Source organism: Lagopus leucura, unplaced genomic scaffold, assembly GCF_019238085.1.
Source record: "Lagopus leucura isolate 7727_CA_CO unplaced genomic scaffold, USGS_WTPT01 Super-Scaffold_774, whole genome shotgun sequence".
NCBI classification, from domain to species: domain Eukaryota; kingdom Metazoa; phylum Chordata; class Aves; order Galliformes; family Phasianidae; genus Lagopus; species Lagopus leucura.
Window position 1 is genome coordinate 896,084 of NW_024962258.1, and position 16,937 is coordinate 913,020.

General features: G+C 41.1%; 1 protein-coding gene across 3 annotated transcripts in view; it reads left to right on the forward strand.

The window, feature by feature from the left end:
* The first annotated feature begins 6,303 nt into the window (after positions 1-6,303).
* The window catches only part of PJA2 (praja ring finger ubiquitin ligase 2), a 34,216-nt gene continuing 23,582 nt past the window's right edge, over positions 6,304-16,937 (forward strand). For 2 of the 3 annotated variants that reach the window (XM_042864947.1, XM_042864945.1), the window contains exon 1: positions 6,304-6,471. The gene's annotated coding sequence lies outside the window, so the exon portion shown is untranslated. Of the gene's footprint in view, positions 6,472-6,919; positions 7,075-16,937 lie in introns of those variants that run through there. The other variant, XM_042864946.1, reaches the window with a different exon arrangement.

Sequence of the window (16,937 nt, forward strand, 5' to 3'; positions counted from 1 at the left end):
GGAACTTACATGCTTATAAAGGTAGAATGGTTGCTGGTAGACTTTTCTCCATTGACATTAGATGAGATATTGCTGCAATGAAAACATTCTTCCCTGCCTAGTCTCTAGACGATACATTAAAATATTGTCACTAGAAAATATTCGTGTTTTGTTTGAAAGTGTTGGGAAGCAGTAAAAAGAGAAAAGTTCAGCAGCAATTTTGCATGTTACAGCAATTGTTTTAAGTGAGATAATTGTGGTTTGTATCTTTATTAACTGGCTCTATTTAAATAAGAAATCCAACTGGCCAGGGAAGATTAAGAGCTCAATAAATAAAATTATTCAGGCCATGTATGTGGTCCCCTTTCCTTGCCAAAAAACAAATTAGGTTTAAACATGTAATAGAACAAATAAAATAAGCTTGGCTTTTACAGCAGGATCTGCGAGGCTTGTATGAGTTACACAGAACTTTCAGATTCTGCCAACATTCTCCTAAAGTCTTACAAATAAAAGACATGGTGACAGCTAGTAGTTTCTGAAAGACAGAAAAATATCTAGCAACCTATAGGATAGCAGATTATCAACATACATAACAAGATGGCTTGACTGGATCAATATGTATATCCAGTTTAAAATTTCCTAGTTGTCATACATAATGACTGCACAAAAATCAATTATTTTTTTTCTCCAAGATTTAGTAAAGTTGCCATCTGGTTTGCTAGTTACATCAATAAAATATTACAGGTGCTCTTACTGAAACAGAATGAAGATAAGTATCGAGATAATTCCTATAATAACTCCCAGACAGATTTTTGTTGGCAAAAAATCAATCTTCTGCAAATGAATTATACCACCCTATTTATTTTGGAAAGTTTATATTTTGAATTTTCAACTCCTCTGCTAATTAGGATGCTTGTATCATTTTAAAATCAGCTGTTCTATGATGAGAGTTCTGGCAGGCCTAGTCTTCTGTGGATGAAAAAAAATGATGTTGAACTAACATGGTAGTTATCTGACACGGTGGACTATGCTGCTCCTTTCTCATTGCAGTCTGTACAACTCACTGCCTTTGAAACATAGAGAAATTTAAAACTGAAGGAGACAGACAAACAGTTGGATGTATTGGGAAATCAAGCTGCAGGTACGACATATTGAACCATGGAATTTGAATATTTAAATTTTCTACTAAGTCAACAGCATCAATTTTTGGATCAGTTCACTCTTTAACTAAGCAATATCTGAGCACAGTCGGATTTTACCTTCCTCCTAAATTAGTTTATGTTACGGAAGTATTTGCCTTCCTTAGACTTATTTTAATAAAAGGGGTAAAAATACCAGTGAAAAACCATGAGGTTTGTTTCTATTTCCAAAACAAGTACAGAATTCATAGCTTCAGTCAAAGCATCCGACACAATTCTGTTCTATGGTGCTAAGCAAGGAGGACCCTGTTCTTTTCTCTGTGCAGCAAGATTATCAGTGTTAGGCAGTCATCATAGGTTCTCTAGGGTAGCAGGATTAGAGACTTTATAATTACAGGGTGGATATCTATAGGGAGACATCAAAATTCCTCCTTAGCTGTTCACATAAGAACTCACGATAGCACAACCGGCTATAGTGCTATAGCACTATGCACATAAAACATCTTCAAGTGGTCTTGATTTTGAGGAAAATTTGCTAAAAGGTATGAAAGACCAGGAACTATTAAATGTAATTTTCTTATTTTAATGCTGAAGGAACTATAGTATCTTCAGCTCAGGTCACCTTGGTGATGAGATAATCATAACCTAAAAAAAGTCTATCTCTCTTTGTTAATTTGTTTAGCTAGATAACTGTGGAGACAGCAGATAGTGTGGGGAAACAAACAAACAAACAAACAAACAAAAAACACCAAAGCAACAACTTTAGAGCACCCAAATTCAGAAAAAAACAAAAACAAAAACAAAAAAAAAAAAAAACAAAAAACCTGAAATACTGAGAAATTTGATTAAAAGCCTCACACAGTGGTATCACTATACAGGCTGGGATTTATTTAATTTAAGCAATGGAAGACCAGAAACAGAGAAAAAAAAAAAAAAATCTGTTCACTCTATCTAGGAAAAACAAAACAAAACAAAAACAACTCCTGTTGACACAAATATGGAAATCCTCACAAAAAGCAGGCAGTTTTCGAAGTAATATGTTTTTTCCACAGTACTTTCTGAAGAACAATTGCATATAAGAGTTTGAAATACATGCTTGCCCAACTTGTGACTCATACAGTTTTTTTCCTGGTTTAGGATTTAGTCTTCATCCAGGCACCTACTAAATGTATGAGTGCCTTAACCCAGTAGATCTGCCTTTTGTCAGATCAATTTTGTCATTATTTCAAGAAAAAAAGAACTATCTTGAGCAACTGTGTATTCAGGAGTGTCAATAAAAAGGCTGAAAGAATCATTTGGAAAAATACTAAGCGCAGACTTTACTGCACAACAGTGACACAATTCCCAGGTCACACTGTCTTTGCCAAAAATACAGTCAGAAATAAAAATGTATCAACACTGTCTAATTTTGAACTTGCATCTTCCTGCCTTGGAGCACAATTTGATTTGATATTTATAAATACATTTGACAGATCACCAATACACTAAGACGAACCCTTCCATGACGACTGAAGCTAAAATGCCAGGCTGTGGGCTGGAGTTCTGAGGCACAGGCACATTTTCCATTACCTCCGCTCAGGAAAGGTAATCCTTATCTTCTCAGAGCTTGGCCACGGTAATCTTTATCTTCACAGAGCAGCTGAAATGCTTGCACTGTGCAAATTCAAAAGACACTTTTATTGAGCTTTTGAGGAGATAGAGAGCTTTCCAGAATGTTTGCTCTTTCTCCTTGACTAGGCCAGGATTTATTTTTTAATTTAATCATTTCCACGATATCAACAATGATAACATAGCATACCTCTCAACTCATCTTGCTCCTAAGAGATTAAAATTCATTTATCTCTAGTGAGCTCTTGGCCAGGGTAGAGTGGCAGAGGTGCAGGACTGGCCTAAGCCCCAGCTGCTGCAAAGCTGCAGTGTTGGACAGAATAAGGCAACTTGTACAGCCATGGTGGAAAGCTTACCTAGGGGAAAGGAGGTGCAAGTCCTTGCTTCCAGCTTTGTTTGCCCTTATCAGCGAAGGAGCCCACATTGGACATGGATCCAGGTCTTCTTGACAAAAGCCCTTAACTTTACTAACCAAGCACCAGAAGGGACGGGCAAGCTTGCAGCCTTGACAAAGTAGAATTTGTACAAAAATTTGGAGATGTAACACTGTCTTTCATTTAGTACATGCCCACTGTACTCAGCTCAAGTAAACACTGACTGAATTACTTCAGCTTCTCTGGGATTTGGCATCTGAAATATTTTGCACTCTATTCTGAAGAGCAAACCTTAACACTTTTGGAAAAATTGTTAGGCGTTCTCCAGTTCTCCTGGTTAACTTACCAAAAGCAGAAGCTCTCGAAATGAACAAACAAAACATTTTCAGGTGTATTTAAAAGCTAATCCAAGGGTCTGTTCTTAGAGACAAACTTCATCAATTATTGTGACCATTTCAGTTACAAATCATAGTATTTTGAATAACATTCCTTTTCAGCAGCACCCCTTTGCTGTTTTTCAGTGCTTCATCAAAATTATTTTAACTAACTTAAAATCTTCTATCTTCATTCTATCAACTGAATCTTTTATTTGTCTCAAGTTTTACCTGTTTTGTTTGTTACTGTTGATTTGTTTTGCTTGTTTGTTTTTTTAACTGAAACACACAATGCTTTCCTTAATTTACAGCCATATGAATGGAGGATAAGAGGGTACCTGCAGCAGCCCCTGCACACAGGACCCATACCCACAGTGCACAGCCCATCCCCTCCCATGGGGGCCGGCAGAGCCAGCAGCCCCTGTTGCAATGTCCCCTGGTGACCAGCACTCACACACACACCACACCCTGCATGACATGGCCCCTCTGCCCACCCAGCCCGCCTGCCTGCACTCCAGACCCCTTGCCCACCCACAGGGCCCTGCTAACTGGCTGCTCCCACTCATGGCTGGCTGTACACACCTGTGCTTACATTCTTGTCCCATGGACACCCACACTTGTAGCCCCTAAGCTCTGCTCACAGTTTGCCAGCAGATGTGGACCTCCCACATATACTACCTCCTTTTCTCAGTCAGGTTCCCAACAGATTAGGGCCCCAGCCAGACAACCTAGCTGGAATAAACCTTCACACCCTCTCTCATACCTTCATCAATCCATGTAGCTGACCACGTTTGGGTCCCAATACTGCCTACTTTATCCATTCTTAGGTCCATGTCCTTGTGTGTTTTTATTTATGGCTTCCTTCCTTTCTCATTATCCTTTCTGGCACTAAAAAAGGCCTGTGCCCAGATACCCATTAAGGAGCAGGTGCACTCCCTTCACACACCCCTACAGTTTGCAATAGAATTTTGTTACAGGAACATATCATCCTGATGTTTTTCATATCTGCCTTTTACTATTCTGTCATATTTTTATTCAAATATCTCTAGGAAGAAGGATGAACTTGATGAATGACGATAATGTTCCTCTCTTGCTACAAAACCTAATAATTTGGAGTTGTGAAAAGGATGATGCTCCTGGATGCGGTGGTGTTTTCTGGGCTCATACTGGACACAGCATCAGTATGTGCAGCTATAACACAGCTTCCTGATAAAAAAAAAAAAAGCTTGGTTTGGAGACTGTCAAGATTTAAAAAATCACAAAATTCTACATGCCTCTCACTTAGATGTATTAAACACAGCTCAAGTAGCAAATCTTTCTATTTATGTGTTTATTTAGTCTTTTGAATACAATATGGATGCTTCAGCAGAGTGGAGATGTCTCATCCAACCATTTAAAATTCATTAGAAACTGTTAGGCTTCATGAATTTCTGGAATTCTTCACTGAAATATAATCATTCATGAGCAAAGAAAGTTTTCAGGAAGAGTTCACACATGCTTCTCAGGTACAAGTTTGCACGGGAGTAGTGTCCTTCCAGTTAGATGCACTGCCAATACTCTTGCTGTATTTCCATGGATTGCTGGGTTAATGTACCAAGAAGAGTACTTACAGAGGCTAATTATAACCCATCTGATTATTTTCTCTTGCTCTGTATATGCTCATCTATGCTGGGCTCTGCAAGAGGATAATTTACAACAGAAATGCAACTTCTAAGTTATATACTCTCTGCTGCTGAGGGATTTAAACTCTACTGTTTGAGTAGGCAGTCTATTAACACTAGCCTATGGTGGTCCTTCTCTATACTGCAATGTATATGTTTGGTTTACCTGTCCGTCAGTCTGCCTATGTATCCACCAGCATACTTTCTTACTTGTTTTGAATTCTACTTGATTTTAGTGAAAAATTAACAAAAGGAGGGAACACTGCAATAACAATTCAGCAAGTTTTGCAAAAATCAGAAGAAATGTAGAGGAGAAAGCAAACAAAGTTAGGAATTCTGTGAGCATGAACTCACCAGTTTTTCTGTTTTACATGGCTTCCTAGGTTTCAGTAGGTATATGCATACTAGCAAAGTGCATCCTGACTCCTGTCTTGCTTAACATGGGAGGAAACAAGAACTGAGCAGATGAGGTAAAAGACGTGTGGAAGGGCTGTAATAAAATGGGTGACTGGTGATGGTTGCTGTTGGGCAGCAGCTGGAGCATGGGACACACTCAGGGAAACCCAGTTTCATTAGACCTCCTGTTGAGATAAACTTGCTTTCCTGCTTGTGGGGAAAAACAAAACAAAACAAAACAAAACAACAAAAAAAGAGGTTTATTGGCTACCATATGTCAACAAGAAGGTATAACTGTTTGTACATGATCCACTCCTAAGTGGAAATGTTGTGTGTACAGCACGTACAAAACACAATGCTAAGTAGTGGATAACACTTGAACACTTTGGCTGTAGTTGGAAGCAGGCTACATCCATCATCCAACACTTCTTTCAGCTCTGTTTGTGCAGGAATTTCAGCTGCCACTGGAGCACAGAGACACCTGAGACTGTGAAGTGACACAGGACTCTGTTAGCTGAAATACTTTGGACAGAGCAAATGAGCAAGGAACTGAGGAACTAACTAATCACTGCAATTAAAAAAAAAATAAAATTGCACAAATAATAGCTGAAACCAGGTTGAGCTTCACCAGGGCACACAGAGCACGTCCCAGCCTCCTTTCTCTACGTCACAAGCCCACGGTCCCTCAGCACGGGGCCTCCGGCCTGAGGGCGGGGCCTTCCTCCCTCCTCGCGATGCAGCAATTGCCGGTAACTCCGCCCCTCGGTCGGGAGAGACGCGTCTGTAACTCTCGCCCCTCGGTCGGAATTGGTCTTTTCCTTTTCCCCTTGGCCAGATATTGGCTGCCGTTCGCTAGCACCGAGAGAGAGGATTGGCTGTGCTGAGGGCGACGGGCAGGCTGTGGTTGCCGCTGGGAGGCGTGCGGCCGGGCCCGGAAGGGGTGAGTGCGGAGCCGGCTCGGGCCGCGGGTTCCGGCGGGGACCGCGGCTTCGCGGGGAGGAGGAGCCGAGCAGGGCAGCGCCGTGCCTTGTAAAGACCCCGGGGCTGCCGGCCCGCCTAGGGAGCCGCTAGGGGCTCCCTCGGGAGCGAGCGGCATGGGGGCTGGGGGGAGGCCGAGGGGCGTCGCGGCGGTGGGTGGGAGCCGAGGGGCCGCGGCGGGCCGGAGTCCTGAAGCGCGGGGATGTCAGCAGAGTTCCGGGCTGACGCGCCGGGCTCGGTGAACGGGCAGCGCGGCCCGAGCCCAGCTGCTGCCGGGCCGCGCCCGGGCCGAGCGAGAGCCGCTGGGCGAGGCCAATCCGGGCGGGCTCCGGGCTGCCGGCACGCCCCGCGGCGGGGTGGGGGCTGCTCAGCCGGGCTCCGGAGGGGACGTGCCTCGCCGAACACGAGTGGTTCCGTAAACACAGCGGTGCAGCTGCTCGGATTGGGCCTCTCCCTCGTTTGGAGGTCCTGGGGGACGTGTGCGTGCGCTCTGGTGTTGCCGCCGGAGCGGTCTCCGCAGCCGTCCCGGGTTGGGGTGCCCACGGGGTCGGCTGGGTTACGGACGGTGAGTCCACATATGAATATGGACGGTGAGTCCACGTATGAATAATGCGCATCTGTTACGTGGCACGTGAGCTTTCGTGATCAAAAATGGATAGTATTGCAGCTCTCATCGCAAGTGTTGGTGTATAGCAGAAACATGAAAGGATGCATTTGTGGGCTCGGAGACTGCAGTTAGGCCCCTTTCCCACACTCCTCTACTATCAGACACTTCTTCCAGTGTGGTTCTTGAGTTGCATTCGCCTGCATACATATTTAAGGAGTTTAGAAAAGCCTTTTTAAATGTATATGAAGTTCTTTCAAATTGTGTATAGGCAAAAAGAATCTTGTAACAATAAAGAATGCTGACAGACTTTTCTGTTAATACACAAATCATGAATGCATACTTATGGATGTAAAGTTAATTTTGGAGAAGTATGTATATTTAAGTTTGTCTGAGCAAATGCAAATAGCAAGCTTATTTATTGTTGAGTCATACTTGCTTAGAACTGATTTCCTGTTCTTTCTCCCCATCTAAAGAAAGAAAATGTCTGGGAAAAAATGGATCAGAAAAAAGTGTGATTTTGAAGTGGTATTAAACTGCAGGATCAAGGCAATAGTATGAAATATGACAGTTGCTTATTTCCATCACCAATACAATGAATTGCAGTGCAGTGTTGATAGTATGCGTGGGTTTCTGACGAATGAAGGCCCTAGAATAAGAGATTTATAAATTACTGCCTTAACTGCTCTCTTGAAAATGTTTGCTTCTGTTAAAACAGTTTAGCATACTAAGTAAGGAATACTGATGTAATGTATTGGATTAATTCACCAAATACTGAAATGGGTATTAGTAGCAAAAATTAAAACTGCTTTGGCTGCTGTTTTTATGTAGCAGTATACATGGCGATCTTTAGCAATTGCTGGGTTGTGTGTGTTTTGATTCTTCATCTCTTAGGTCTCATAAGGCTTGTTTTAGAGTAAAAAAAAAAAAAAAAAAAAAAGTGACTGTTCTGCAAGGGCAGGAACCAGAATACCCTTGTGCTGAGGTCAGAGTCTGTGGCAGTTGTTTGGCATTTGAGGGATTGAGAGTTGTGGATGCAGTTGAAGTTCCAACCATAAAATTTGCATTTTGATAAGTGTTTACGGTAGTATTTCTGAATATTTTGAATAAAGTATGTGGAGTAAACTTGTTCTAACTCATTTATTCACTGATATGATAACGATTCCCCTGCATTTTCAAGGAAAGGGCTATAGAAGTCTGGTAGTGTCCACTACAGTGCTGTAAAGAAGCTTCAGCAGTCTTGTTTCTGTGAGGTCGATTTGAAAGTAATACTGTGGAAATATTTATTTCCATGGAAACTACAACAGATATGAAGAACACAATAATGCTTTTTGATACAGGAAATTCTCATGCAGAAAACACCGTTTTTCGGTGTAGTCACTACTATTAGCTATGTGTTTTCACCAGTCGTGAACAAGGGCCATGTTTGTAAATTCTGCACCAGTGGAGGTGACTTGCTGTTTCACAGTGGCAGCATTGTTGTTAGGAAATTGTTGTCCGCACAGTCCAGCTTTCACCGTGCACATCCATTGTTTGGTCACTGTAACCATTCAGCAAGCAACATGTATGTCTGTGGGTGAAACTTACTCTACATGGAGAAATTCACTGGCACGCCTTTGCTTCGTGTGCTTGTTGATGTCAGATTGCCCCCCCCCTCCACTGTCATCTGTCACACAGTAACAAAACAGAATGGAATACTGGTGTGAAGGTTTGACCTCTACTGCTATACCACCAGCATCAGAAAAACTAGAGGCGTTACTTTGGGAGCAGCCCAGTATATTTGGTGATGTGTTTGTACAGGTCCCCAAAGGCTACTTTGCACTAGTTTTGCTTGACAAATGCATTTCTAAAACTTCACTCACTTGAATATTGTTTCATGATACAGGGACAACTTTGAATATGGCATAAACTCAAATCACTGGAAGATAGAACAGTAACTCCAGTGTTCTGGTCAGAGCAACAGTGGGGGGGAGATGCTCTGTATGCCCTTAAAACTTGCTCTCTTGAGTGGTACTTTAGGCAGTACTTTCTATCAGTCTTTGAAGTTTCAGCTCCTGTGATTTTTTGATAGGCTTATTTGGATAAAACATGCTTAATTCTGTTAATCACAGGAGCATCCTGAAGTGTTTGGGGGTAATGCTGTACTTAATACAAAGGCACTTCTTAAGTTGTTAAAGTAGAAGATACAGTGCTTTCAAGAACCTTGGTTGCCTTAAAGGTGTCTGGTTGGCTGTTTTTGTGATACTCGTGGAGTTGGTTATAACTTACACTGGAAACAGGTATTATTAGCAAGCTTGTGGCAATGGGTAGAATACTCTGCAAGAGTGACAGAGCATACAACCGTGTGAATTGCTAATTGCTTATGTGTCACTGTAGAGGAAGATATCTAGAGATTATGCTGCCAATAGTACTAATCATAAAACAGCTTTTCAAATTTGATTTATTTTATGCATGATGCTTTGGTACCAGACCCATGCAGAGCATTTTGGGTAGGTAAGTATGTGACTGGGAGCAGAAAAAATGCCAGTTGGCACATACATCTGTTCTTTGATATGTACTTAGTTACTCAAACATGATCTGAAAAGTTTGGAGGTGTTCAGATTCTAAATTTTCCTGTGGCTTCTGGGTGTTGCTCTAACGTCTGCAGCACCTTTCTCCTAGATGCTGTGCAAGAAGAAAAAACCCCAGGGTGATAACTGAATGAATATGAAATGAGACTTGATAACACAGAGAAGTGAAATACAGAAAAATTACCCTGATCCTGATGGTGGATTGTGGATGATTGCTCAGATTACTGGTAATCGGTTACACTAAAATGTCCTTCCCCATCAGTTTAATATCAGAAGATAAATCTGAAATGATCAGGAGAAATTCCCATAACTCAAGAGATATTAAAACTTTTTCAAATGACTAAATAAGCATTCTATTTCAATTTCTCAGTAGCTTGTATTGCATTATAAACAGGTGAATGTCCATGGTTGTTTGAACAAGATATTTGTAATTCCATAACAGCTTCAGGAAAGTTGTCCACTAACAATTTTAAGCAGTTTTGAGAGTCAGAAGTCAACAAGAGCATTTTTGACCCCTGAAAACTCACTCCTTCCTAATACATTGTGTACCTCTAAGATTGGCAGAAGAGGCTTCAAGTAAATGGTAGCTGTATTTTAAAAGGAAATGATAAGAAAATCAAGCATTTATACCACACCCTGTGAAACCAGTGTCATGTCATAGAACGTTTCAACTGTAACCATCTAGGAGTTTTTAAGAAAAAAATGAGATGTGCAAAAGCAGAAAAATGAGAAGGTGATCAGTAGATAAATGGTGATTTGTCATCTTGAGTTTTGTGAAAGCAAGTAGTAGTTGGGAATAACACTGTTGGTCCTATCTTACTTTGCCCACCAGGGACTGGAAGAAAAAAAAAAAGTAGCAAAATCCTATTCTCACCCTCGCATAGTTAAGAATGATGTGAAACTCATTCCTGTGTCATTGTGATCCCAGCCTCTGGGAGAAGAGTACATGTCTGAAGTTCTGGTGGGATTAGGGCCAAGTGTGGGAGTGTGAGTGTGGGGAGGCACCTTGGGAAGGCCTTAAGTCTGACCTTTCCCTTCCCAATCCTGCCTTCTGAAAGCACTCACGTTTGCAACTGCCGTCTGGCAGCTTTAATTTATTTCCTTTAGAGCATTTCCGTGTGTTGTTTCTGAATGTCGGGGAGGTCTTGCTCCATTTCATCTTTTTTAAGTATGATGTTAAAAATTATTTGCAGAATGCTAGATCCAGTTTTGACATTGATCAGGATAGAGGGATTAACTATGCACATCCTGTAGCCTTCACTCTAATACGACTTGGTGTGTTGCTGTTCACTGCAGCGTAGTGGAAGTATTGACTCTTACAGTGCGGGGGCCTCTATAACCTTGTGCTCTGTTTTACAGAGCTGCACACCAGCAATTATTCCTGATTTGGTAATTTGTTCAGTAGTTTATTCCTACTAAACAGCAATACCCTGTTGAGAATTCTCATTTTCTTAGTATGTCTGTGATAACCCCTTCACATTTCATGTCTAAATTTCAAATTCTATCTTGAGAGCTGACTTTGTATAAGTTCTGTCAGCTGGATCAGAGGCTTTTGTTACTCTTACATCCAAGAAGGGATGTTTGTGGGGAAAAAAAATAAATGTTTAAAGCAGTAAGGTTTCACTGTTCCTCACAGGGAAAAAAATAGGCACTTTTGAGAACAATTTTCATTACTACTTATAGTAGGTAAGTGCTTGTTCAGTTTGGGTTAAGTTGACTTTCTTCTTCCTTGACTGTCTCTATTAGAGACAGCAATAAGGTTCCACTGTTCCTCACAGGGAAAAAAAATAGGCACTTTTGAGAACGATTTTCATTACTATTTATAGTAGGCAAGTGCTTGTTCAGTTTGGGTTAAGTTGACTTTCTTCTTCTGTAACTGTGTTAGAGACAATAATGCAAAAGTACATCTTTGGACATGACGTGAATTCTGTCTTTTCTGAGAGCGTCTAGTACTTGAACTTCCACCCTGGGATTCTGCTGTCATCTTGTGCTTGCTGTGTTTACCAGCAAGAAAGGAAGTGACTGTTCTGACTTCTTGATGTACGTTGAGGTCATCTGCACTGATAAAAGTAAAACCAAACCTAGTCTACTTAAACTGTGTGAAAGTTTTAGCATTTTGCTTAGTGCTGGCTTCTGTTTGTGGCCTTTCAGCTAAAGAGAAATGCATCCTGTTAATGGTGTACAGGCTGGTTCAGTCCTGTTCTGTGGCTTAATGGGGTGCAGGGATTCACAAAGCTGCACTTCTGGAAAAGGGAAATAGGGGACCCCAAATAATTAAAAACAGCAGCGGCAGTGATCTGAGGAGAAACAAACTAATTTAGTAAATATGGTATCAGGATGCAAGATAACACGATATATTGCAATATAATTAGAATTGAAGCTAATAGATCAAATGTAATGAGAGAAAGAGTGTCCAAGAGCTGTAGGCCTTATATTAGTGCTGAGGTGATACATGTGGTCGGAATGAGCAGCAGGGAGCAGAGCTGAAAAAGAGAAGGGAAAAGGGACCATTGGGTCCCCTACCAAGGCCTTATATCTTTTCCCCCCTGAGCAGTAATGATAACGGAACAGCAAACAGTTTTCTGGGGAACGTAGTAGTTATTCTTCTCCAGGATAGGCACCCAGACCTCTGGGAGAATTAACTCTCCAACTCCCAGTGCACTACATGATGTTATGATGTGGAATACCAATAACCAAAAATCATAAAACCATGACACATCATTATCAGAAAGTTTGTAATGGGAGCTGAAGCTGAAAAAAGAATGTGAAGGTCATAGGCAAAGGGAAGAGAGGACAGATAAAGGGAGGGCTTTTTGAGTAACTTTGAGTGCAAAAGAGAAAAGGAGTCAGACTATCAGTACATGATTTATTAAAAAAAAAAATTGGCAGTTTTTTAAAAAGCATGAGAGAAACTACTTCTTTATGTTTTTGTCTTTAGTTCAGTTGAACAATCATAGGACTAGGGAAGGGAGAGGAGTTGGGTGAGCTAAGCTAAGTGCTGCTGCCCAGAGGTGAGCTGTGTTGGCAGGATGCATCGTGCTGGGTCTGGCTCCCCCTTCTTAGGCAGCCCCTACAGTACTGGGCTCTGCACCTGTGCCTGGAGCTGCCTTGATATTGCAGCATGCTTTGGTGGCTAATGCTGGCACAGCTTCAAGGCCTTCTCCAGCTCCCCCAGAACTAGCAGACAGTGGGAAGAAAGAGGTGAGTGGGGCATGGCCAGGGCAACTGGCCCACACCAGTCAGAGGGATTTCCTGCAGTGTGTGGTGTCTGGCTCAGCAATAAAAGCTGGGTGGGGAGGCTCTGATTGTGAAGGCATGTGTTCTCCCAAAATCTCCATGTATTGAGGCTCTCCTTCCTGAGGTGCAGCTGATCATAGCTTGCTGATGGGAATAGAGAATAATTATTTTATACCTTTGCTTCTATACAGCCTTTGCCATTTTACTTTAAGCAAGTCAAGTCCTTAAGTGATTAACTTTTTTTTTTTTTTTTTTTCTTTTTTTTTTCTTTTGTGTGCATGTCATATTTTCTTCCCCTGCCCCAGGAAGGGTGATAGAAATGTATTGCAATCCAGCAGCCCTTCAGTTAAAGCACAGAGCAAATCACTGTAGGGGCTGCTGCCCAAAGACTTCTTGTTTTTCCAAGCTGTAATGCTCTTTTCTAAAGGGAGGGTGAGGCTTGTTCTTAATTGGTTAGAGCATATGATACATACGCTGTCCTTATCTTTAAAAGCTCTTAGTGCTTCAGTTGCTTAATCTTTCCTGTCTCTTGAGTTGAGTTTTATTGTAGAATTTCTGCAGAAGCTGTTCCTCAGGATAAAAACTGGAAAAGCAATTATTATGGTAAGCCAGTGCTGGCAGTCAGTAAGGCAGATTTGCATGTCCTACCAAAATCAGTGCTAAGTCAAGGTAGAGGAAAGTCAAACTATTTCTAGTTCTGGCCTAAAATGTGAGCAAGGCAGTGCAAATAAACTTGACATCTTGTAGAATATGAACTGCTGCTGGTTAAATGTTATAAGGACAGTGAAACATCTGATGGAATAGTTGCAGATCAGGGTTCAGTGGAGAGTGAGTCCCTGGCTGAGGAATGTAGGGACCTTGGCAGCAGGGTTGGCACAGTGATCCCTGGTTCTAGCTGCTTCCTTCTGGCTTAGTTGTGCCACCTCAGTTACGCTGATAGAACTGTCACCTGAGCTTTAAAAAAATCAGACCCTTAAAGAATGGGATTTGTTAAAGCTGGGTAAGTTAGCTCGATCCAATTGACAGGTTGACAGCTGAAGCAACAGCAGAGTGATCTTGCCTGACCCTGTCCATTTGGCTGAAGTGAGTGGGCAGCAGCATCTATGTGGGGATTCCCTACACCCTGCTGTCAGGAAGAGCCTCAGTGATGGTTAGGATCTGTGCAGGTCCCCAGCTTTAGGACTGTGCCTAGGGGCAGAAGGAAGTTCTGACAGTGCAGGGGTTTGTAGCTATTCTGGCCCTGCAGTGTGGGAATCTGCATATTGACTAATGCATAAATTGAACCATGTACATTCCAAAGTTTAACTGGACTGGAATATTTCAAAACCTCCATTTTGCAACTCTGGCACAAAATGCATACAAAAAACAGCAAACTTTAAGAGAAATCTGAAGTAGAAACTGTGTTCAACACTGAAGTGAAAGGAAGCTGCTGTCAGTGGTGTTAACTCATATGGTATTTGGGGAGAGATTCAGATTGGTATCAGAATATTTTGCAGTGGTCTTTATTTATGAGTCTTTCATTTTAAAACTGGTGGAGGAAGTTAACTTTATTTGTTAGTAGTTATTCGGTTTTATAATATTTATTATATGTATTACACATTTATTACCTTCTTTTAGGCAATTCCAAGGCATGTCTACTGTGTTACCATAGTCTAACACTTCAGCATTTGAATGATATTGTGCTATCTAACACTAATTTCTATTGGTAACAAAAACAGGAGCATAAAACCTCCCTCAAATTTATGTTCTTCTGTTGAAATTTAAAGCTTTTATTCTGAAGCAGCATTTTAGAATTTCCATATTCTAAGTTGTTGTTTTATGCCTAAATGCAGATGGTTAGTAATGTGTTTCATCCACTATCACCAAGCTTCAGACGGTGTAACAAAGCAGTATGCAGATGTTCTATCTCTGATAGGTGGCATGTTTTTGGAGGCCTCCTCTTCCTTCTGTCTTTTCCTATGTGTTCCCAAAAAACAGTCTGTTATGCTCTTTCACCTAACAGCTGTGGTTTCCAGTTGCTGCTGTTAAAAGCAGAGGAGCAAGCACTATTTTCTTGGTCTCTTTATCTTCCTTCTGCTGGAGTCAGAATGCTGCAAAAATCTTTGTTCTGAGGGTCTGCCTTGTTCTGGGCAGGATGTGTTCATGAGGACAGTGCAGAGCAGAGGTCGGGTGAAATATCTCTCAGGTGTGAGAACCTGATTCTGGTACTGTGTATGCTTAGGGTCATATAGCCAGTTGATATTACTATTTTGCTGTCAGTGGCATTGATTCTACCAAAATTGATAAGGTCAGTCTGGTAGACTGGTAGCACAAGTGTGCGTAAATACTTCTAGAGTTTAGTTTGGTGTGACATAATAAATAACTATGAAGAGCTCACCAGTGTTCTTGGAGTTCACAGCCTGTAAATCTGATGGAGTTGTTTTTCTTGACTCTCTAAGTGGTACTAAATGCAGAATTACTTTGTCATTAAAGTGAAGGAGATGACAATAAGCATCATTTTTTTTTTTCTCACAAAGACATTCAGATATCTCTAATTGCCTGTACTGTGCTTCCGAAGTTAGGCCCACAGTAGGAAAGAAAGTGTGATCCTTTGCAAAAGGGATCCTTTGCACTAGTGAGATTCCAGAAACCTAAATTGGTCAGTCTGTTTGAAGATATAGCCAGCTGATGTTTCAGTCGTTAACAAAATAATCAGTTTATGTAATCCAAGAGGTAAACAAGAAAAGGTTTGTTTTAATTTAGTGTGAATTCAGCAGAAAGTCAGACTGACGGCTTATTGAACTGGGACTGCGGGCTAGTTTCAGCCGCAGGCAAAGATAAGGAGCTGTGCTAAGTAAAAACATTGACTTAGTGGAATTCCTGTGCTCAAAGGAGAGTGCAAAATGACCTGGAAGGTTAATGAAAAGACAATAACTAATGCCTGAAAAATAAATCCCTGAAGCATGTTCCATTTGTTAGTATCAGCTCAACTATGTGTATATTGCTTATGGAAATAACACTGTTGTGTTCTCAAATATCCTAATGAACAGTGTAAAGTCACTACTAAACCAAATACTGAAGAAGGAACTTCTAGATAAGTGCATCGTGTTCTTTAGTAAAATGTTTAATTTTTATTTCTGGTGTGCTTTTCCGAGGTGTAGATAAATCCCAGTCAAAGAAGCTGAATTCCCTTTGAACATTCTTTGTTTTGAAAGTAAATTTTCTAGTTTTTGTTTGGAGTTTGTGAGCATAATGTATTTCAAGAATTTCAGTGCTAATCTGGCTGTAGTGGGAGGAGAGGTGGGAATTGTGACAATAGCATGATGTTTTAAATTATTCACATTTCTGTCATTTTTATTCTGTGGCTTTCTTTTGTGAACTGAATTGATAAAATCTGTCTTGTCCAGAGCACTGCTGCTTGTAAAACTGAAAGTTCTTTGTTGTTGTTTAAATCCGGGTTGAATAACTGGAGTCTCCATCTAGGCAATTTTGGATGTAGAAGCAAGCGTAAGTTCAGGGGCATATGGCTAATAGCTTTGGAATAGAATGTCTTACTTGGGCTAACAGCTTTCAGAAATAACTGCTCAGGAAAAGGTACTTATTCTACGTCTTCTAGGTAAAGCTAGCCAATGCTAGAATTTGGTTTTAGATTTTTATTAAGATAGCTGAAAACAAGCTTTTTTCTCAGAACTTTTTATTTATAGATAACATAGTTGAATTAATGTGTTGTGGTGCAAAGGATGAGGCACAATTAGCAACTTCATCAGTTTTACTATTAATTGCTGTGAGTCAATGCAGAAGCATAATGTTTTTTGTTTTTTTTCTCTGCATGAATGTAGTTGCAGATGGGGGAGATGTGGTCTATTTTGTCGTGGTCAGTTGTAATGGTCACTTCTGGGAGTTGTCACGGCAGCAAATATTCCATGACAATTTCCCGAAGTAAGAACACTTTGGAAGAGGAAGGGTGGTGAAAAGTGATTTTTCTTTTTTCTTTCCCCCCGGGGGGGGGGGGGGGGGGGGGGGGGGGGGGGGGGGGGG